The following is a 23,878-nucleotide window of genomic DNA, read 5'->3' as shown; positions in this document are numbered from 1 at the left end:
GGCAGGGGTCTTTGAGGAGAGCTGAGCTAGTGGCGTGTTGGGCCCAAACTGCTGGTACTGAGGTGAGTTCCCCAAGGAGCTGAGTTGAAGATGGGGGTCTAGTGGCCCATCAGGCTCTGGGTTTGTAGCCGGGGGACTGCAGAACGTGGGGGAGTCCTCGTGGGGGCATGCAGGTATCTCTGGCTTTGAGGGTTCTGCACAGCTCCAATGGGACTGGTTTCCTGCTGAGTGGCAGGTGGACTCCTACAGTGTGGCTCCAAGGTTCCCAATCTAGAGCGATTGTGGGACAGGTCCCTGGGGAAGGAAGCCTGAAAATGCAACGTAGGGTTAGGGGAATGGCGTTGGGGCATGGCAGGCCTGATCTGCCAACACTGAGGTGGGATACCTCGGGATTGAGTTGAGGGAATGCGTCCTGCCATGCAGAAGAGTCAGGGTTTCTGTCCAGAGGGATGGCTGATGGTGGGGGTGGCTTTAGAGGGGCATGCTGGTTTCTACCTCTCTGAGGGAACTGTGGAGCTCCAAACGGTATGGCTTCCCCCTGCATGGCGGTCAGGTTTCTGGCTTGTAACAAAGGGGTCCTGAATCTGGGGAGTTTGGGGGCCACGCCTCTTGGAATGGAAGCCTGAAATCAGAAACTAGAGTTATGGTAAGGGCCTAGGGGCATGACATGCTCAATCTGCTGGTGCTGAGGTGGGCTCCCTGGTTGGCTGACTTCAGGGTGGGTATCACGTGGCACGTCAGACTCCGAGTTTGTGTCTAGGGATGACCCAGAAGCTGGGGGTGTCCTCAGGGTTGCCTGCAGGTTCCTCCCACCCTGAGGGTTCTGCAGAGCTCCAAACGGCATGGCTTCCCCCCGTGTGGTGGACGCAGTCCTGGGGTGTCCCTGAGGCATCCTTAATCTATATCAGCATGAGTCTCAGAGGTGCCCAATCTGGCGGGCTTGGGGGACAGGTCTCTGGGCTTGAAAGCTGGTACACCCCACCTAGGGTTAGGGTTAGGGCCTAAGGGCATGGCGGGCCCGACGTGCCGGTGCAGATGCGGGCTCCCCTAAGGGCCAAGTGGAGGGCATAGATCTGCGTCGCAGCAGAATCCGGTTTTATGGCCATGAGGGTGACTCATGGTGGGGGTGTCATTAGGGGTGCTTGCAGGTTTCTCCCTGTCTGAGGTTTCAGCGCAGCTCCAAACCACAAGGATTCCTCCCGTGTGGCAGGTGGAGTCCTGTGGTGTTTACTCAGGAGTCCTTCCTCTGGGGGATGTGGGGGCCAGACCCCCTGGGATGGAAGCCTGAAAACCTAAACAGGGGTTATGGAAAGGGCGTAGGGGCATGGTGGCCCGATCTGCTGATGTTCAGGTGGGGTCCCCTCAGGGTTGAATGGAGGTCATGCGTCTGGCAGCAGAGAGAATCCGGTTTTATGGCGAGGGGGGCCGCAGATGGTGGGAGTGCCTGTAGAGGGGCAGGTTTCTCCCTCTCTGAGGGTTCAGCACCACTCCAAATGGCACAGCTTCCTACTATGTGGCGATCGGAGTCCTGGGGTGCATGTCATGGTTCCTTAATCCGGGGGCTTTGTTGCCAGGACCCTCAGAATGGAAGCCTGAAAACCCAAACTAGGGTTAAGGCTAGGGCCTAAGGGCGTGGCAGGCCCGATCTGCCAGTGCTGAGACGGGATCCACTATGGGCTGTGTTGAGGGTCTGCATTTGGTGGCGGGATGGAATCCAGCTCTATGGCCAGAAGGGCTGCCGAGGGTTGGGGTGGCTTTAGGCTTTCATGCAGGTTTCTCCCCCTCTGAGGGTTCCTTGCAGCTCCAAACCACAAGGTTTCCACTCGTGTGACAGGTTGTGTCCTGGGGTGTTGCTCAGAAGTCCTAATCCGGGGGGCGTGGGGGCCAGGCCTCTTGGGATGGAAGCCTGAAAATCCAAACTAGGGTTAGGGTTAAGGCCTAGGGACATGGCAGGCCCGATCTGCTGGAATTGAGGTGGTCTCCCAGTTTGGGTGAATGGAGGGCAGGAATCAGGCAGGAGTTGGGGTTTGGGTGTGTGTCTGAGGGGTGGGCAAAGAGCTGGTGTTGTCCTGGGGGGGGGGCATGCAGGTTTCTCCTCCTCTGAGGTTCCTGCACGGTTCCAAATGGCACCATTTTGCCCTAGGAGGCCAGCGGAGTGCTGGCCTGAGTCTCAGGCATCCCCAGTCTGATGGGCTCCGGGTACAGGCCTCTGGGCACGGAAGGCTGTACACCCCACCTAGGGTTAGGGTTAGGGTCTAGGGTCATGGCAGGCCCAATCTGCCGGTGCTGAGATGGGCTCCCCTCAGGGCTGAGTTGAGGACATGTGTCCAGTAGCTTGGCAGAAACCAGCTTCATGGCCTGGGGTGCTGCCAATCGTGGGGGTAGCTTCCCGGGGGCTTGAAAGTTTCTCCCCCTCTGAGGGGGAGAAACTGCAAGGTTTCATCACGCGTGGAGGTTGGATTTCTGCCATTTTGCTCAGGGGTCCTTAATCCAGGGGGCTTGGAGGCTAGGCCTCTTGGGATGGAAGCCTGAAAACCCAAACTAGGGTTAGGGTCTTTGGGAAAGACAGGCCTGATCTGCCAGTGCTAAGGCGGGATCCCTGGCTGGCTGAGTGGAGTGCAGGTGATAAGTGGCTCATGCGAATCTCGGTTTGTGTTCAGGAGGGGCTCAGATGCTGGGGCATGCCTTGGAGAGCATGAAGTTATCTCTTGCTCTGAGATCTGAGTAGCTCCAAGTGGCACCATAACACCATAGGCAGCTGGCAGACTGCCACAGTGAGTCAGAGGCATACCCAATCTGGCGGGGTTGGGGGCTAGGCCTCTGGGTACGGAAGCCTGTACACACAACCTAGTGTTAGGGTTAGGACTAGGGGCATGGCAGCTCCGATATGCTGGTGTTGAGGCGGGCTCCCTCAGGGCGGAGTGGAGGACATGCACCTGGCATTGCGGCAGAGTCCGGCAGTACGTCCGGGGACCTGCCCATGGTGAGAGTGTGTTTAGGCGCTCATGCACCGTTTTTCCAGAGGGCAGGCAGAGTTTTGTGGTGTGGTTTGGAATCCCAAGTCTGGAGGGTTAGGGTTAGGGTGAGGGTTAGAGGGTTAGGGTTAGGTTTAGGGCTAGTGTTAGGGTGAGGGTTAGGGTTTAGGGATTAGGGTTAGGATTATGGTTAGGGTTATTATTACTCTTAGGGTTAGTCTGAGGGTTAGGGTTATGTCTTAGGGACAAGACAGGTCGGATCTGTCAGCACAGATATTGGCTCAGCCAAGGCCTGAGTTGAGGGCGAGAATCAGAAGGCTCCTCAGGCCTCAAGGGGCAAAGATGGCCGGAATGGCTCCAGGGGAGCATGCCGGTTTGTACTGCTTTGAGGGTGTTAGAGAGCACCAAATAAATGGTCTCCTCCTGGCTGAGATGCTTAGTCCAGCCGTCAGTCTGATCTTCCCGTCCATGGGAGGGATTGGGTATCAGGCCTCTGAGGTCCAGAGCCTGCTCAACCTACCTAGGGTTAGGGTTTGGTCCTGGGAGAATGGCAGGCCTGATGTGCCAGTGCCCCCCAAGGCTCACCGGAGGTCTTAGTTGAGGAGATTGCCCTGGTGGCCCGTCAGGCTCTGGGATTTTGGTGTGGGGCCCTCAGAATTGGGTGGCTTTAGGGAGCGTGGAGGTTTCTCTGGCCAGGAGGGTTCTGCACAGGGCCATGGGCTCCAATTTCCTCGTGGGTGACAGCCAGAGTCCTGCCTTTGGAACACCTGGTCCACAGTCTGGAGGGCTAGGGAGCCAGGCCTCTGGGGACGGAATCCTGAACCCCCCACCTAGGGTTCGGGTTAGGTCGTAGGGGCATGGCAGCCCGGATCTGCTGGACCTGTGGTGACCCACCGCGATGCCTGATTTGAGGGCGCATGCCTAAAGGACCATGAATCTCCCAGTTCCTGTTCCTTAGAGGCGCGGAAGTGGTGGCGCCCTCAGAGAGGCATGCAGGCTTCTTCCGGTCTGTGGGTTCAGCATCTTTCTAAACGGCAGGATTTCCTCCTGGGATCAGCTGAAATTATGGGGTACAGCTCAAGGTTTCCCCATCTGGGGGATTTGGGGACCAGGCGCCGGTGGACGGATGCCTGAACACACAACCTGGGCTAAGGTTACAATTAGGGTTAGGGTTAGGCTTTGGGTTAGGGTTATGTCTTTGGAGCAATTCAGGTCGGATCTGCCAGCACACATATCAGCTCACCCAAGGTCTGCGTTGATGGCGGGACTTAGGAGGCCCCTCAAGTCCTGGGTTTTTGGCCTGGAGGGTCCTAGATGGCAGGAATGGCCTCAGCGGTGCATGCCGGTTTCTAGGGTTCTGAGGGTGTTAGAGAGCACCAAATGAAACAGTCTCCTCTGGGCTGAGAGGCAGAGTCCGGCAGTCAGTCGGTCACTCCCATCCATGGGAGGGATTGGGTGTCAGGCCCTGGGGTCCAGAGCCTGAACACCCAACCTAGAGTTAGGGTTTTGTCCTGGGAGAATGGCAGGCCTGATGTGCCAGTGCGGACTCAGCCTCTCCGGAGTGCTGAGCTGAGGGCATTGTTCTGGCGGCCCGTCAGGCGCTGGGATTGTGGTGTTGGGGTCCTTGGAAGGTGTGGGTGGCCTTAGGCGACATGGAATTTTCTCCGGCCAGGAGGCTTCTGCACAGGGCCATGGGGTCCAGGTTCATCATGGGTGACAGCCAGTGTCCTGCGTTGGGAATACGGAGTCCCCAATCTGGAGCTCTAGAGAGCCAGGCCTCTGGGGATGGAAGCCTGAACACCCATCCTAGGGTTAGGGTTAGGTCGTAGGGGCATGGCAGCCCCGATCTGTCGGCGCTGTGGTGACCCACCCCGATGCCTGAGTTGAGGGCGTGTGCCTAAAAGATGGTGAGACTCCTGGTTCCTGGGCCTTTGGGGCTCCAGAAGTGGGGGTTTCCTCAGGGAGGCATGCAGGTTTCTCCCGCTCTGCAGGTTCAGCACATGTCTAAACGGCAGGGTTTCCTCCTGGCATCAGGTGCAATGATGGGGTACAGCTCAGAGGTCCCCCATCTCTGGGCTTTGGGGACCAGGTGTCGGAGGACGGATGCCAGAACACACAACCTGGGCTAGGGTTAGAATTAGGGTTAGGGTTAGGCTTAGGTTAGGGTTATGTCCTAGGGACAAGGCGGGTGCGATCTGCCAGCACAGATATCAGCTCATCCAAGGGCTGAGTTGAGGGCGGGACTCAGGACGCTCCTCAGGCCTTGGGTTTTTGGCCTGGAGGGGCAAAGATGGCGGGAATGGCTTCAGGGGAGCCCAGCGGTTTGTTCTGCTTTGAGGGTGTTAGAGAGCACCAAATGAAACAGTCTCCTCCTGACTGAGACTCTGACTCCGGCCATTATTCTGATGCTTCCATCCATGGGAGGGATTGGATGTCAGGCCTCTGGAGTCCAGAGCCTGTACACCCCACCTAGGTTTAGGGTTTGGTCCTGGGAGAATGGCAGGCGTGATGTGCCAGTGCAGACTCAGGCTCTTCATAGGGCTGAGTTGAGGGAATTGCTCTGGCGGCCCGTCAGGCTCCGAGATTACTGTGTGTGGGTCTTCAGAAGGTGTGGGTTGCTTTAGGGGGCATGGAAGTTTCTCCGGCCAGGAGGTTTCTGCACAGGGCCATGGGGTCCAGGTTCCTCCAGGGTGGAAGTTAGAGTCCTGCATTGGGTATACGGGGTTCCCAGTCTGGAGTTCTAGGGAACTAGGCCTCTGTTGACGGAAGCCTGAACACCGAACTGAGGGTCAGGGTGAGGTCGTAGAGGCATGGAATCCCCGATCTGCCTCCGCTGTGGTGACCCACCCCGATGCCTGAGTTGAGCGCGCTTGTCTGCAGGACCGTGAGACTCCTGGTTTTTGGGCCTTCTGGGCGCCAGACGTGGGAGTGGCCTCAAGGAGGCACGCATGTTTCTCCCACTCTACGGGTTCAGCACACGTCGAAAGGGCAGGGTTTCCTCCTGGGATGAGGTGCAATGAGGAGGTGTAGCTCAGGGGTCCCCCATCTGGGGGTTTTGGGGACCAGGCCTTGGAGGACAGACTCCGGAACACACAACCTGGGTTTGGGTTAGTAGCAAGGTTAGGGTTAGGCTTCAGTTTAGGGTTATGTGCTAGGTACAAAGCAGGTAGGATATGCAGCACAGATATCGGCTCACCCAAGGGCTGAGTTAAGGGCGGGACTCAGGAGGCTCCTCAGGCCCTGGGCTTTTGGCCTGGAGGGGCAAAGATGGCGGGGATGGCCTCAGGGGAGCAGGCCGGTTTCTAGGGCTCTGAGGGTGTTAGACAGCACCAAATGAACCGGTCTCCCCCAGAGTGATAGGCTGAGTCCGGCCATCAGTCTGATGCTCCCATCCATGGGAGGGATTGGGTGTCAGTCCTCTGGAGTCCAGAGCCTGAACACCCAACCTAGGTTTAGGGTTTGGTCCTGGGGTAATGGCTGGCCTGACGTGCCAGTGCAGACTCAGCCTCTCCGGAGGGCTGAGTTGAGGGCATTGCTGTGGCGACCTGTCAGGCTCCGGGATTGTTTTGTGGGGGTCCTTGGAATGTGTGGGTGGCTTTAGGGGACATGGAACTTTCTCCGGCCAGGAGGCTTCTGCACTTGGCCGTGGGGTCCAGTTTCCTCGTGGGTGGCAGCCAGAGTCCTGTGTTGGGAATACGTGGTCCCAGTCTGGAGGGCTAGGGAGCCAGGCCTCTGGGGACGGAAGCCTGATCACCCAACCTAGTGTTAGGGTTAGGTCGTAGAGGCATGGCAGCCCCGATCTTTCGGCGCTGTGGTGACCTGCCCCGATGCCTGAGTTGACGGCACTTGTATGCAGGACTGTGAGACTCCTGGATCCTGGTCCTCGGGGGCGCCGGAAGTGGGGGCGGCCTCAGGGAGGCATGCAATATTCTCCCGCTCTGCGGGTTCAGCACATTTCTCATCGGCAGGGTTTTTTCCTGGCCTGAGGTGCAATGATGGGATGTAGCTCGGTGTTCCCCCTTCTGGGGTCTTTGTGGACCAGGCGTTTGAGGATGGACTCCTGAACACACAACCTGTGCTAGGGTTAGTGTTAGGGTTAGGGTTAGGCTTAGGGTTAGGGTTATGTCTTAGGGGCAAGGCAGGTCGGATCTGCCCAGCACAGACATCGGCTCACCCAAGGGCTGTATTGAGGGCAGGACTCAGGAGGCTCCTCAGGCCCTTGGTTTTTTGTCTGGAGGGCAAAGATGGCAGGAATGGCCTCAGGGGATCATGCCGGTTTCTAGGGTTCTGAGGGTGTGAGAGAGTACCCTAGGAAACGGTCTCCACCTGGCTTAGTGGCTGCGTCCGGCCATCAGTCTGGTGCTCCCATTCATGGGAGGGATTGGGTGTCAGGCCTCATGGGTCCAGAGCCTGAACACACCACCTAGGGTTAGGGTTCGGTTTGGGAGAATGGCAGGCCTGATGTGTCAATGCGGACTCAGGCTCTCCAGAGGGCTGAGTTGAGGGCATTGCCGTGGCGGCCTGTCAGGCTCCGGGATTTTGGTGCGGGTTTCCTCGGAAGTTGTGGGTGGTATTAGGGTTCATGGAGGTTTCCTCGGCCAGGAGGTTTCTGCACAGGGTCATGGGGTTCAGGTTCCTCGTGGGTGGCAGCCAGCATCCAACGTTGGGAATATGAGGTCCCCAGTCTTGAGGGCTAGAGAGCCAGGCCCCTGGGGATGGAAGCCAGAACACCCAAGCTAGGTTTAGGGTTAGGTCGTAGAAGCATGGCAGTCCCAAACTGCAGGCGCGGTTGTGACCCACCCCGAGGCCTGAGTTGAGGGCGCGTGTCTGCAGGATCGTGAGTCTCCTGGTTCCCGGTCCTTGGGGACGCCGGAAGTGGGGGTGGCCTCAGGGAGGCATGCAGGTTTCTCCCGCCCTGCAGGTTCAGCACATTTTTAAACTGCAGGGTTTCCTGCTGGGATCAGGTGCAAATATGGGCTGTAGCTCAGGTGTTTCCCCACCTGGGTGCCATCCTAGGGCCAGGCACAACCCCATCTGACAGTGCCAGGAAGTAGACTCCTGCAGGGCGTAGAGCAGGAGGCGTTGGCCTCGCCTATGCCTGACTCCTGGAGGGCTTTCTCGTGGAGTTTGAGACGGGACCACTTGGGATACCGGTCCAGGCCCAGATGGCGGCCCTGCATAGGTGCGGCATCCGAAGCAAGTTCACCGAGTGTTTTTGCGCCTATTCTCATGAGCGTTCTGCTCAAATCGGCATCGATTTTGGCAGAGCGCTCATGAGAATTGGCCGGTGATGTTCGGCCCTGCGGACTGCTGTCCCTCTCGCCCGCTGGCCCTTTCTCATTCGGGGCCTGTCACAAACATCTGTTAAGCACGACAAGATGGCGCATACCAGCCAGGGACTTTGGCGAAGGGGAGCTTTCCTGGAACAGAGATGAGAGAGGTGTTGTGGATGGGAGTCCCACGTCTCAGGCTGCTGGGGCGCCAGAAGTTGGGGCTGGCCTCAGTGGGGGCACTAAGGTTTCCTGGCTACAAGTCTTTTCTGCAGCTGCGAAACGCACCGATGCCACCGGGTTGGCAGGTGGACTTGTGGCACAGGTATCAGGGTTCCCCAACTGGAAGGCCCGAGGGACAGGATCCTGGAAACAAGAGGCTGCAAAATCAGGTGAGGGTGAGGACCACGAAATAGGGACAGGCCCGCCCCATTTGCCGGTGCCAGGTAGGGGACACCCAAAGGCTGAGGAGCAGGAGGCATTGGCCTCGTCTGTGACTGACTCATGGAGGACATGATGGTGGGGATGGATTCGCGACCAACCAGGGTCCCTGGTCACGGACCTCGGGATCCCAGACAGAGCGCAGGGGGCGAACCTGCAGGCGTGCGTCGCCTGAAGAGAGTTCGCCGGGCGTTTTCCAGCCAATTCTCCTGAGCGTTCTGCCCAAACCGGGATCGGTGTGGGCAGAACGCTCGGGAGAATTGGCCGGTGTTGGGCAGCCCTGGGGAGCGGCCTGTTCCCCAGGGCCGAGGGCCCTTTCTCGCTTGGGGACTGACACGGCCCCCCGGAATATGTGCCGAGAGGACGCGGCCCCACCGGTGGCCCCAGAACCGGGCAGCATTCCCGGAGCAGAATTGAGGGAGGGTGGTGGCCAGGTGTCGTCCTCCGACTTTGGGGGCGGCTGTGGCGCCCAGGGCTGGGGGTGGCCTCTGTGGGGGAACGGAGGTTTCTCTCGCTCCAAGTCTTGGACGCGGCTCCGAAGGCACCGTCAGCCCCGGGGTGGTCGGGGGCCTTGGGGCGCGGGACTCAGGGTTGCCCAGGGGGAGACCCCGGGGGACAGGAACCCGGACTGGGAAGGCTGAGGGAGCAGTCGAGGGTTCGAGCCCGGGCCTCGGGGCCAGCCCGGCCCCACCGGCCCGCGCCAGGGAGGGGAGCCCTGGGCGCTGAGGAGCAGGAGGCGTCAGCGTCGCCCACGTCGGACTCTCGCCGTGCTTTCCGCCGGGGTGTGGACGCGACCACGTGGGATCCCGGGCCGGGCACAGGGGGCATCCCCGCAGACGTGCGGCACCCGAAGCGAGTTCGCCCGGTGTTTTCCGGCCAATTCTCACGAGTGTTCTGCCCAAACCGGGATCCGTTTGGGCCGATCGCTAGTGAGAATTGGCTGGCGTTGAGCAGCCCTGGGGACCGGCCTGTTGCCCTTGGCCGAGGGCCCTTTCTCGCTCAGGGCCTGACGCAGCCCCTGGGAAAACACGCCGAGAGGACGCGGCCCCGCCTGGGGCCCCGGCGCCGGGGTGCATTCCCGGAGCAGAGTGGAGGGAGCGGTGGTGGCCGGGCGTCGTCCTCCGACTTTGGGGGCGGATGGGGCGCCCAGGGCTGGGGCTGGCCTCTGCGGGGGAACAGAGGTTTCTCTCGCCCCAAGTCTCTGCTGCGCAGGGAGCATGCTTCCCCTCCTTCTCTCTGTGCATGCTTGTGATCTCTGTCTGTCAGATCAATAAATAATAAATCCTTAAAAAAAGGATGCTAGTTGGGCTTGAATAAAGCATAGAATATACTAGAGAATCCCTTTCTGAAGAAATAAAATCCCTTTCTGGAGGTATGGAAGAACTAAAATCTAACCAAATTGAAGTTTAAAAAGCTATTAAGGAGGTGCAATAAAAAATGGAGGCTCTTACTGCTAGGATAAATGAGACAGAAGAGAGAACTAATGATATAGAAGACCAAATGAAGGAGAATAAAGAATCTGAGAAAAAGAGAGATAAACAACTACTGGATCACAAGGGGAGAATTCAAGAGAAAAGTGATGCCATAAGATGAAACAATATTGGAATAATTGCAATCCTAGAAGAAGAAGAAAAAGAGAGCGGGGCAGAAGGCATATTGGAGCAAATTAAAGCAGAGAACTGCCCTAATTTGGGGAATGAAATAAGCATCAACATGCAGGAGGCACAGAGAACCCCCCTCAAAATCAATAAAAATGTCAACACCCCATCATCTAATAGTAAAACTTTACAAGTCTCAGTGACAAAGAGAAAATCCTGAAAGTAGCTCAGGAGAAGAGGTCTGTAACATACAATGGTACAAATATTAGATTGGAATCAGACCTATCCATAGAGACCTGGCAGACCAGAAAGGACTGGCATGATATATTCAGAGCATTAAATGCGAAAAACATGCAGCCAAGAATAATATATCCAGCTGGCTGTCATTGAATATAGGAGGAGAAATAAAAAGCTTCCAGGCCAAACAAAAATGAAAAGAATTTGCAAACACCAAACAGGAAATATTGAAAGTGGTCACTCTTAGTAAAGAGAGAGCCTAAGAACAGAAAGGAACCGAGCAATATACAGTAACAGTCACCTTACAGGCAATATATTGGTACTGAATTAATACGTTTCAGTAGTTACCCTGAATGTAAATGGGCTAAATGCTCCAATCAAAAGATATGGGGTATCAGAATGGATTCAAAAAAACAAGACCCAGGGGCACCTGGTGGCTCAGTTGATTAAGCGACTGTCTTTAGCTCATGATCCCAGGGTCCCGATCCCAGGGTCATGATCCCAGGGTCCTGGAATTGAGCCCTGCATTGGGCTCCCTGCTCAGTGGGTAGCCTGCTTCTCCCTCTCCCTCTGCTCCTCTGCCTGCTTGTGTCTCTTGCTCTCTCTGTCAAATAAATATATAAAATTAAATTAAAAAACAAGGCCCATCAATATGCTGTTTGCAAGAAACTCATTTCAGACCCAAAGACACCTCCAGATTTAAAGTAAGGGGGTGGAAAACTATTTACCATGCTAAATGAACATCAAAAAATGCTGGGGTGGCAGTCCTTATATCAGATAAATTAGATTTTAAGCCACAGACTATAATAAGAGATGAGGAAGGACAGTATATCATACTTAAAGGGTCTATCCAACAAGAAGACACCAATAATTTAAAATGTTTATGCCCCTAATATGGGAGCAGCTAATTATACAAACCAATTAATAACAAAATCAAAGAAACACATCAACAATAATACAATAATAGTAGGAGACTTTAACACTTCCCTTACTGAAATGGACAGATCATCTAATTAAAAGATCAACAAGGAGGGGAGCCTGGGTGACTCGGTGGGTTAAGCCCTTGCCTTCAGGTCAGGTCATGGTCTTGGGGTCCTGGGATCAAGCCCCATGTCGGGCTCTCTGTTCAGCAAGGAGCCTGCTTCCCCCACCCCCGCCTGCCTCTCTGCCTAGTTGTGATCTCACTCTCAAAGAAATAAATAAAATCTTTAAAAAAAATCAACAAGGAAATAAAGGCTTCAAATGACACACTGGATCAGACGGACATTACAGACATATTCAGAGCATTCCATCCCAAAGCAACAAAATACACATTGTACTCCAGTGTAGATGGAATATTCTCCAGAATAGATCACATCCTGGGTTACAAATCAGGACTCAACTGGTACCAAATATTGGGATCATTCTCTGTGTATTTTCAGACCACAATGCTTTGAAACTAGAACTCAACCACAAGAGGAGAATTGGAAAGAACTCAAATACATGGAGACTAAAGAGCATCCTTCTAAAGAAAGAATGGGTCAACCAGGAAATTAAAGAAGAATTAAAAAAAAAATCATGGAAACAAATTTCCAAAAATAAAAAATCATGGAAACAAATGAAAATGAAAACACAACTGTTCAAAACCTTTGGGATGCAGCAAAGACTGTCCTGAGAGGAAAGTATATAGCAATACAAGCCTTTCTCAAGAAACAAGAAAGGTCTCAAATACACAACCTAACCCTACACCTAGAGGAGCTGGAGAAAGAACAGCAAAGAAAGCTTAAGCCCAGGAGGAGAAGAGAAATAATAAAGATTAGAGCAGAAATCAATGAAATAGAAACCAAAAGAACAATAGAACAGATCAACGAAACTAGGAGCTAGTTCTTTGAAAGAATAAGATTGATAACCCCCTGGCCAGACTTATCAAAAAGAAAAGAGAAAGGGCCCAAATAAATAAAATCATGAATGGAAGAGGAGAGATCACAACCAACACCAAAGAAATACAACTATGAAAACATATTATGAGCAACATACACCAGCAAGTTTGACCATCTGGAAGAAATGGATGCCTTCTTAGAGACATATAAAATACAAAAACTAAATCAGGAAGAAATAGAAAACCTGAACAGACCCATAACCAGTAAGGAGATGGAAGCAGTCATCAAAAATCTCCCAAGAAACAAGAGCCCAGGGCCAGATGGCTTCCCAGGGGAATTCTACCAAACATTTAAAGAAGAATTAATACCTATTCTCCTGAAACTGTTCCAAAAAATAGACATGGAAGGAAAACCTCCAAACTCATTTTATGAGGCCAGCATTACATTGATCCCAAAACCAGACAAAGATTGCATCAAAAAGGAGAATTACAGAACAATATCCTTGATGAACATGGATGCAAAAATTCCCACCAAAATACTAGCCAATAGGATCCCATGGTACAGTAAAAGGATGATACACCATGACCAAGTGGGATTTATTCCTGGGCTGCAAAGTTGGTTCAACATCTGCAAATCAATCAATGTGATTTGATTCATTAGTAAAAGAAAGAACAAGAACCATATGATACTCTCCATAGATGCTGAAAAAGCATTTGACAAAGTGCATCATCCTTTCTTGATCAAAACTCTTCACAGTATACGGTAGGGGGTACATACCTCAATATCATAAAAGCCATCTATGGCAAACCCACAGCAAATATCATCTTCAATGGGGAAAAACTGAGAGCTTTTCCCTAAGGTCAGGAACATGGCAGGGCTGTCCACTATCATCACTGCTGGTCAACATAGAACTAGAAGTCCTAGCCTCAGCAATCAGACAACAAAAAGAATTAAAAGGCATCTGAATCAGCAAAGAAGAAGTCAAGAAGTCTCACCCTTCCCAGATTACATGATACTCTATGTAGAAAACCCTAAAGACTCCACTCTTAAATTACTAGAACTCATACAGCAATTCAGCAATGTGGCAGGATACAAAAGCAATGCACAGAAATTAGTTGCATTTCTGTACACCACCACCAAGACAGAAGAAAGAGAAATTAATGAATCCATCCCATTTACAATAGCACAAAAATCCATAAGATACCTAGGAATAAACCTAACCAAAGAGGTAAACATACTATACTCTAGAAACTACGGAACACTTATGAAAGAAATTGATGAAGACACAGAGATTGAAAAATATTCTGTGTTCATGGATTGGAAGAATAAACATCGTGAAAATGTCTATGCTACCCAGAGCAAACTACACATTCAATGCCATTTCCATCAAAATGCCATTGACATTTTTCACAGAGCTGGAACCAAAAGTCCTAAAACTTGTATGGAACCAGAAAAGACTCTGAATTGCCAGGGGATGCTGAAAAAGAAAACCAAAGCTAAGGGCATAGCAATGTCTGACTTCAAGCTTTGTTACAAAGCTGTGGTTACCAAACAGGTTGGTATTGGCACAAAACAGACACATAGATCAATGGAACAGGATAGAGAGCCCAGAAATGGATGCTCAGCTCTATGGTCAACTAATCTTCGACAAAGCAGGAAAGAATATCCAATGGTAAAAAGACAGTCTCTTCAATAAATGGTGCTGAGAAAAATGGACAGCCATATGAAGAAGAATGAAACTGGATCATTCTCAGACTCCGTATACAAAGATAAACTCAAAATGGATGAGAGACCTCCCTGTAAGACAGGCATCCATAAAAATCCTAGAGAACACCGGCTGCAACCTCTTCCACCTTCACCACAGCAACTTCTTGCAAGACACATCTCTAAAGGCAAGGGAAACAAAAAGATAAAATTTCTGCACAGGGGCGCCTGGGTGGCTCAGTGGGTTAAAGCCTCTGCCTTCAGCTCAGGTCATGATCCCAGGGTCCTGGGATCAAGACCCACATCAGGCTCTCTGCTCAGGCTCTCTCTCTCTCTCTCTCTCCCCCCGCCTTCCTCTTTCTCTGCCTGTCTCTGTGCCTACTTGTGATCTCTATCTGTCAAATAAAGAAATAAATTTTTTTTTTAAAAAAAGCTTCTACACAGCAAAGCAAACAATCAACAAAACAAAGAGACAACCCATGGAATGGGAGAACATATTTGCAAATGACATTTCAGATAAAGGGCTAGTATCCAAGATCTATAAAAAACTTCTCAAACTCAACACCCCAAAAACAGATAATCCACTCAAGAAAGAGGCAGAAGACATGAACAGACACTTCTCCAAAGAAGACATACAAATGGCCAACAGACACATGACAAAATTGTCCATATCATTAGCCATCAGGGAAAGACAAATCAAAACCTCACTGAGATATCACCTTACATCAGTTGAAATGGCAAAATTTAACAAGACAGGAAACAACAAGTGTTGGTGAGGGTGTGGAGAAGGAGAACCCTCTTACACTGTTGGTGGGAATGTGAGCTGGTACAGCAACTCTGGAAAACAGTATGGAGGTTCCTCAGGATGATAAAAATAGAGCTACCCTATGACCCAGGATTGCACTACTGGGTATTTACCCTAAAGATACAAATGTGCTGATTTGAAAGGGCACCTGCACCCCAATGTTCATAGCAGCAATGTCCACAATAGCCAAATTGTGGAAGGTGCTGAGATGCCCTTCAACAGATGAATGGATAAAGAAGATGTGGTTCATATATACAATGGATATTCCTCAGCCATCAGAAATGATGAATACTTGTCATTTACATTGACGTGGATGGAACTGGAAGGTTATTATGCTGAGTTGAATAAGTCAAACAGAGAAAGACAACTGTATGGTCTCACTCATATGTGGAACAGAAGGAATAGAATGGAGGACCATGGGGGAAGGGAGGGAAAATTGAACGGGAAGCCATCAGAGAGGGAGAAAAGCCATGAGAGACTCTTAAGCCCTAGGAAACAAAGAGTTGTTGGAGGGGAGGTGGGTGGAGGGATGAGGTAGCTGGGTGATGGGCAATAAGGAGGTCACGTGTTGTGATGAGTACTGGGTATTACATGCAACTAATGAAACATTGTACACTACATCAAAAACTAATGATGTACTGTATGTTAGCTAACTGAACATAATAATAATAAAAAATGAAATAAAATTTAGCTGGGAATAAAAATGAATATGGTTTTATTAAACTTAAAAAAAATATTTTCCCTGAGTATGTTTAAAAAACTTATTGCCTTTGGGAGGCTGAGAGATTTGTCATAAATTCTGTGGTTTAGTCCTGCTTATTAGTATCTGTATACCCCAAATAACACTTATCATCCATAGCACCAGTATATAGTAATTTATAAGTTCATTGATAGGCCATTGAGCATAGTCTGGTTGTCTGTGAGTATAGATAGGCTAAGGGTAACAAAATAAGAAATAAGCAAGGGCATGAAGTCTCTTTTGGAATTTCCAACATTTCCTGCTAAGGGTCCTGAACTTTTTTACCCATCCTGTAGATGGATTACCACCTCTTTTACTACTTCCTTCATTGAAGATAGTAGAAGGGAAGTAGGGTTCTAATGATGATGTTTGGTTGATTTATGGTCCTTACTTCCACCTACTGAGTCCAGAACTTTTGCCTCCAGATAATGCTGTTATTTTCATTAATTAACATTTTCGATTGAGGTGAATCCCTTAGAAGTCTTTGTATTCATCTGTTGCAGAATCAGAATTTGTCTGCACATCAATTTCATTTTCTACTTCATATGTAAAGTATCACCTTTTTGCCTTTCACTTTAACATGGTTTCTCTTTTTGTTTTGCTTTGGCTTGATTTTTCATTTTACAATTCCAGGCTATTATGTAAATACCAACATTGATGAGGAAATGAAATTCCTTTGTAATATAAAAGTTTAAGCCCTATTATCTCTTCTTTTGAGTGGTTTATTGTTATTAAAAATGTTAAGAGGGCGAAAAGAAGTCCCCTCTGCCACCTGTGATGGCAAAACTCTCCACTGGTGCCTCCTTGTGGACATCAAGAGGGAGACATACCAGAGAGGAGTGGGTAGCCTGGAATGGGCCCTTGGGTCCCTCATCTTATGGAGGGTTGCTATTGCTTGCCAGCAGGCACTTCTCTAGGCACACGGACATGAGATGTGCTGGAACTGGTTCATAACAGCTCCTGACTGTTAAATTTTGGGGACTTTTGTGAGAGAGAGTTAAACCATTGGTAGCTTGGACTAGCCATTGTGGGAATATTTATGCCATGGAAATTGGCCAGCCCTTCAACGGGGGGCTGTATCTGCCCCAGTTAAGCTGGTTGCCAAACACCAGCACGCATCTCACCACCCACACAGTGACTCTGGGTGTCCTCTCCCTTTGATGTAGAGTCTGAAGCAGAGACAGATGAGATCCCTTGCCACAGTCCGATCAGTGAGCACGAGAGCTGACATCTAAACCTAAGTGGGATGGCTGCAAGGGCTGTTTGCCAACCTCAGCCCACCACGTCCCTGCAGGGAAGGGAAGGTCCCAGAGGTCCGAGGCCCCTGCTTGTGAACAGCCTTTTCCCTTGGCTGGGGAGAAGGTAGGCTGTTTCAGGGGCATGGGAGGTAAAAGTGTTGATCTGGTGCTGGAGAGAGGGATTGCATGACTCCCATCCCATGGGGGAAAGAGCTCATTAATTTTATTAAGACCCTAGGGTCCCATAGTCCAAAGACAATTAGCTCCTGATTATTGTAGAGAGGCAGGGGACTATCTAGAGGAATGGTGCCAGCATTTACTATCCTCGTGGAGGGTAAAGCGGTCCCCCACTGCTTCTTTCTGTCAGGAAGAACAAGGAGGTATCCACCCTCCCACCCCAGAGACTCCCCCAGGCTTCTAGATATTCCTCTAAGCCTCTGATCCAACTATGTAGGATCCTACTTTTTAAAGTGCTCAACTTCCTTCTGTCCCATCGACTTCTTTCTGAGTTGGACTGATTGCAGCAGCACAGAACTACAAAACCCTAGGGCTGGAACTGTCTAAGGGTCATACAGCATAGCTGAGTCATGAACATGCCTGTCCTTCATTGCAGTAGGGAATCATGGGATCAGCTGATCAGTGGCACCCTGGCCCAAATCACAGTGGCTCTGTGAGGTCTGTGGACCTACCTCGTAGTCATTCCTTTTTTTTTTTAACATTTTATTCATTTATTTGAGAGAGAGCATGAGAGGGGAGAAGGTCAGAGGGAGAAGTAGACTCCCCATGGAGCTGGGAGCCCAATACAGGACTCAATCCCAGGACTCCAAGATCATGACCTGAGCCAAAGGCAGTCACCCAACCAACTGAGCCAACCAGGTGCCCCTTACTAGTCATTCTTATAGTCCCTGAATGTCTAGTTGGAACACCCAGTATTTGGCAGAATTGCCACATTTGTTCTTGGACCAGTGGAGTAAGTGATATGGTAGGAGGAGGCTGAGTGGGAGCCCCAAATCTGTACCCCCTTCTCCACAAAGACACTAAGTCCAGAGCAATATCACAGTCTAAAGGAAATGGTGGAGGTTGATGCCACTTAAATGGATGCAGGAGGTGGTTGTCCCTATCATGTCCCCTTCATTGACCCCTCTGGTCCCTATAAATACCAGACCAGATCCTGGAAGGTGACAGTAGGCCACGAGGAACTCAACCAAGTGGTTGTCCTAACTGCAGCTGTCATGCCTAATTAACACAGCTTGGGGCTCTGACATGTGGCTCTTGGCTACTGATGAATGTGTTTTTAAGTACAGGATGGAGGACAAGGAGCAGTTTGCCTCTACATGACATGTGTACAACTATACATTTATGTTACTGTATCATAACTCTGGCATCGTAATGTGGCCCAAAGGGACGTGGACAGCATGTGCTGGTAGTACAGGCAGAAAAGCATGATTTGTCCTGTTTGCTGATTTCTGTAGTGTGACTGTTTCTATTTTTTTAATTTTTTAAAAAAGATTTTTATTTATTTATTTGACAGAGAGGGAGAGATCACAAGTAGGTAGAGAGGCAGGCAGAGAGAGAGGGCGAAGCAGGCTCCCCGCTGAGCAGAGAGCCCAATGTGGGCTCGATCCCAGGACCATGAGATCATGACATGAGCCGAGGGCAAAGGCTTAACCCACTGAGCCACCCAGGCACCCTTGTAGCGTGACTGTTTCTACCACACCTGATTTTAAGCTTCCAGTAAAAGTGTAACTTTACTGAAAATGCAGATTTGGAGAGCTGTACACAGTAACACACCCCCATGCAGTATATTATTATATTTTTTAATCATACAGACACAATAGATGTCAATAAGCATAGTTTAGCATAAAATATAGCTCGTCCCATAAGCAGTCTGAATTTATCTCTGAAAATAGTTCACTATTCACTTGACCCAGAAAACCCTACAAAATCATGCAAATCAAGAAGTTTGAATGTTCCTGTTCACTTTAAGAACACACCTGAAACTGCCCAGGCCATCAGAAATATGCATATCTGGAAAGCCACCAAGTATCTGAAGGACGTCACTGCAGAAGCAGCGTGCACCTCTCCCTGGGTACAATGGTGGCATTGGGAGGTGTGCCCAGGCCAAACAGAGGGGTGGACACAGGGCCCATGGCCCAAAAAGAGTTCCGAATTTTACTGCACGTGCTTAAAAAATGCGGAGAGTCATGCTGAGCTTAAGAGTTCAGTAGATTCTCTGGTCCCTGAGCACATCCAGGTGAACAAAGCCCCCAAGATGTGGCACAGAAGTTACTGGGTTCATGGTCAGATTCAACCACACGTGAGTTCTCCCTGCCACACTGAGATGATCCTTACTGAGAAAGAGCAGATTGTTCCTGACGCAGAAGAGGAGGCCGCCCAGAAGGAAAAGTTGTCCCAGAAGAACTGAAGAAGCAAAGATGTATGGCCTGGGAGTAAATTCTGCATCAAATAAATACAAATAAAAGCAAAAAAAAAATCAGAGAATATAGTAAAGTAACCAGGAAATGATCACTTTAAAATATTATCTCTGCTTTTAATACAACTTATAAGTTTATAATGACTTGTTTTTAATAGTGGCTGTTTTAACAACTGGTTTGCAGAATGCCTGAAAATCTAACTCCTCTCATGAGAAAATATGAGGCAGCTCGGGCGGCCTCCGGGTATGGGCCTTCTGGACACGCCACAGAACCTCACTTGGTTCCACCGTATTGATGATATATAATTACACAAGCAGGATGAGCCAGGATCGGTGAATATGTTGGTGGTATTGGTAAGGCAGTGTAATCCTGAGATTGGGAGAGAAACCCTGTTATGTTTCAAGGCCCTCCACATCCCTGAAGTTTCTAGAGGGCCAGTGGTCTGGAGCATGCCAGGTCATTGTTCTAAGGTAAAGAACAGATTATTCCTTGTCATATTTAGCACAGTTAATGGTAACACCACTAATGCCTGGACTCCCTCCTTCTATTCTAGAGGCAACATGTTTGCGTTCATGAGACCATTTCCAGTGACTGACTGGATCCCAGAACAGAACGGGGCTCTGGAGTAGCTCTACCACAGCCAAGAGATGCCCAGGCTGTAGAGGTCGCCGAGGTGGGACAAGATGCAGCGTGGTGTTCCTGCTGGTAAGGCCCCAACAGAGAGTCACAACACACACCCCAGGTTCCTGATCAAGCCATGCTGTGTACTGCAAGAGGTGTGTCCTATTAGGGGATAGCTCCTGGCCCACTACTGGGCTTTAGTAGAGACAGGGCTCCTGACGTGGGACAGCGAATATCCATGGGGGTGCTGGGAACTGCCCGTGAGGAGCTGGGTGCTAGCGGACCAATCAAGGGATAAGGTCAGGAGTTACAGCTTTAATTACCGTTGGATAGACATACCACATCCCAGATCAAAAATGAGCAGAACCGAGTGCTGCACAAGGCCTGTGAGCAAGTGGTTCAGATCTCCTTGCCCCCCACATTCTTGCTTCTGCCCCTCCCTTCACTCACACCAGTGGCTGCACGGGGGTGTTCCAGGTTGCCTACTGCTGCGGAACCAACTGCCCCCAAAATTGGTGACTTAAGCCAACAACTATTGAACGGTTTCTCATAATGTGAGCCAGACACGGGGAATGTTTGGCTGGTGTTCTTTTGTTCCATGTGGCATCAGCTGGGATCACTTGGAGGGGTTTGGCCACGAAATGGGCTGCTCCAGAGCCGAAGACAGCTGTACTCCTATGATCAGTACCTTGGTTTGTTCAACCGGAAGTCTTGGTTCTTCTGGATTCCGGTCCACCTGCATGTTCTCTCAGGGCCTCTCCACATGGTCCCTCCGACATGGTAGTCAAACCTCACTTTTAAAAAACGTTTTTAAAATTTAAATTCAATTAATTAACATATAATGTATTATAGGCTTCAGAGGTACATGCCTGTGACTCATCAGACTTTTTTTTTTTTAAAGATCTTATTTATTTATTTATTTGACAGAGAAAGGCACATCGAGAGAGGGAACACAAGCAGGGGGAGCTGGAGAGGGAGAAGCAGGCTCCCCGCTGAGCAGGGAGCCCAGTGTGGGGCTTGATCCCAGGACCCTGGGATCATGACCTGGGCTGAAGACAGACACTTAATGACTGAGCCACCCAGGCACCCCTCATCAGTCTTGTGTAACACCCAGTGCTCATTACATCAGATGCCCTCCTTAATGCCCATCACCCAGTTACTCCATCCCTCTACCTACCTGCCCTCCGGCAACCCTCAGACTGTGTCCTATGATTAAGAGTCTCTTACTGTTTGTCTCTCACTAGTTTCATCTTGTTTTATTTTTCCTTCCCTTCCCCTCTGATCTTCTGTTGTGTTTCTTAAATTCCACATATCACTGAGATCATATGATGTTGTCTTTCTCTGATTGGCTTACTTTACTTGGCATCATACCCTCTAGTTGTATCCATGTCATTGTAAATGGCAAGGTTTCGTTTCTTCATTGACTGAATAGTATTCCATAGCATTCCATGTACCACGTCTTCTTTATCCATTCATCTGTTGATAGACATCTGGAGTTTTTCTATAGTTTGGCTATTGTGGACGTTGCTGCTATGAACATTGGGGTGCAGGTGCTCCTTTGGATCCCTACATTTATATCTTTGGGGTAAATACCCAGTAGTGCAATTCCTGGGTCATAGAATAGCTCTATTATCAACTTCTTGAGGAATCTCCATGCTGTTTTCCAGAGCAGCTGCACCAGCTTGCATTCCCACCAACAGTGTAGGAGGGTTCTCTTTTCTCTCCATCCTTGCCAACATCTGTCATTTCCTGACTTGTTCATGTTAGCCATTCTGACTGGGGTAAAGTGGTATTGCATTGTGGTTTTGATTTGTTTTTCCCTGATGCTGAACGAAGTTGGTGATTTTTTCATGTATCTGTTGGCCATTTGGATGTCTTTTTTGGAGAAACTTTTGTTCATGCCTTCTGCCCATTTTGTGACTGGATCATTTACTCTTTGGGTGTTGAGTTTGCGTTCTTTTTAGATTTTGGATACCAGCCCTTTATCAGATATGTCATTTGCAAATATGTTCTCCATTTCCTTAGGTTGCTTTTTGGTTTTGACAACTATTCCTTTGCTGTGCAGAAGCTTTTTATCTTGAGGAAGTCCCAAAAGTTCATTTTTGCTTTTGTTTCCCTTGCCTTTGGAGACATGTCCAACAAGAAATTGCTGCGGCCAACGTTGAAGAGGTTGCTGCCTGAGTTCTCCTCTAGGATTTTGATGGAGTCTTGTCTCACATTGAGGTATTTCATCTATTTTGAGTCTATTTTCGTGTGTGGTGTAAGGAAATGGTCCAGTTTCATTCTTCTGCATGTGGCTGTCCAATTTTTCCCAAAACCATATATTGAAGAGACTCTTTTTTCCATTGGATCTTCTTTCCTGTTTCATTGAAGATTAGTTGACCATCCACTTCTGGGGTTTCTATTCTGTCCCATTGATCTATATATCTGTTTTTGTGCCAGTACCATACTGTCTTGATGATTACAGCTTTGTAACAGAGCTTAAAGTCCAGAACTGTGATGCCACCAGCTCAGATTTTCTTTTTCAACATTTCTTTGGCTATTTGGGGTCTTTTCTGGTTCCATACACGTTTTAGGATTGTTTGTTCCAGCCCTGTGAAAAATGTCAATGGTATTTTGATAGGGATTGTACTGAATGTGTACATTGCTCTGGGTAGCATAGATATTTTATCAGTATTTATTCTTCCAATTGATGAGCATGGAATGTTTTTCCATTTCCTTGTGTCTTCCTCAACTTGTTTCATGAGTGTTCTGTATTTTTTTGAGTACAAATCCTTTGCCTTTTTGGTTAGGTATATTCCAAAGTATCTTATGGCTTGGGTGCAATTGTAAATGGGCTTGACTCCTTAATTTCTTTTCTTGTGTCTCATTGTTGGTGTATAGACATGCAACTTATTTCTGTGTATTGATTTTATATCCTGCCACTTTGCTGAATTGCTGTGTGAGTTCTAGTAACTTGGGGGTGGCATTTTTGGGTTTTCCACATAGAGTATCATGTCATCTACAAAGAGAGAGTTTGACTTCATCTTTGCTGATTTAGATGCCTTTCATTTCTTTTTGTTGTCTGATTGGTGGGGCTAGGACTTTTAGTACTATGTTGAATAGCAGTGATGATAGGGGACATCCCTGCCATGTTCCTGACCTTAAGGGGAAAGCTCTCATTCTTTTCCCATTGAGAATTATATTCACTGTGGTCTTTTCATAGATGGCTTTTGTGATACTGAGGTGTGTTCCCTCTATCCCTACACTGTGAAGGGTTTTAATCAAGAAAGGATGCTGTATGGGGTACCTGGGTGGCTCAGTGGGTTAAAGCCCCTGCTTTTGGCTCAAGTCATGATCCCAGGGTCTTTGGGATCAAGCCCCACATCAGGCTCTCTCTTCCTGACTCTCTGCCTACTTGTGATGTCTAACTGTCAAATAAATAAATAAAATCTTTAAATAAAGGATGCTGTATTTGATCAAATGCTTTTTCTGTATCAGTTGAAAGGGTCATATCGTTCTTGTCCTTTCTTTTATACATGTATTGTATCACCCTGATTGATTTGCAGATGTTGAACCAGACTTGGAGCCCAGGCATGAATCCCATTTCATCATGGTGAATAATCCTTTTTATGTACTGTTGGATCCTTTTGGCTAGTATTTTGGTGAGAATATTTGGATCCATGTTCATCAGGGATATTGGTCTGTAATTCTCCTTTGTGGTGGGGTCTTTGTCTGGTTTTGGGGACAAGGTAGTGCTGGCCTCATAGAATGAGTTTGGAAGTTTTCCTTCCATTTCTTTTTTTTTTTTAAGATTTTATTTATGTATTTGACAGACAGAAATCACAAGTAGACAGAGAGGCAGGCAGAGAGAGAGAGAGGGGAAGCAGGCTCCCTGCTGGGCAGAGAGCCCGATGTGAGGCTCCATCCCAGGACCCCGGGATCATGACCTGAGCCGAAGGCAGAGGCTTTAACCC

The 23,878-nt window shown here is 49.4% G+C and overlaps 1 pseudogene across 1 annotated transcript; it reads left to right on the top strand.

Moving 5' to 3' along the window:
• Positions 1–18,886: 18,886 nt before the first annotated feature.
• Positions 18,887–19,320, top strand: LOC308338008 (large ribosomal subunit protein uL22-like; annotated as a pseudogene). The gene has a single exon. The product of its transcript is annotated as a large ribosomal subunit protein uL22-like (transcript).
• Positions 19,321–23,878: the final 4,558 nt, after the last annotated feature.

Source organism: Martes martes, assembly GCF_963455335.1.
Source record: "Martes martes genome assembly, contig: scaffold_281, whole genome shotgun sequence".
NCBI lineage: Eukaryota > Metazoa > Chordata > Mammalia > Carnivora > Mustelidae > Martes > Martes martes.
The sequence above is the reverse complement of the archived record's forward strand: the minus strand, read 5'-3'. Positions and strand labels throughout refer to the sequence as shown.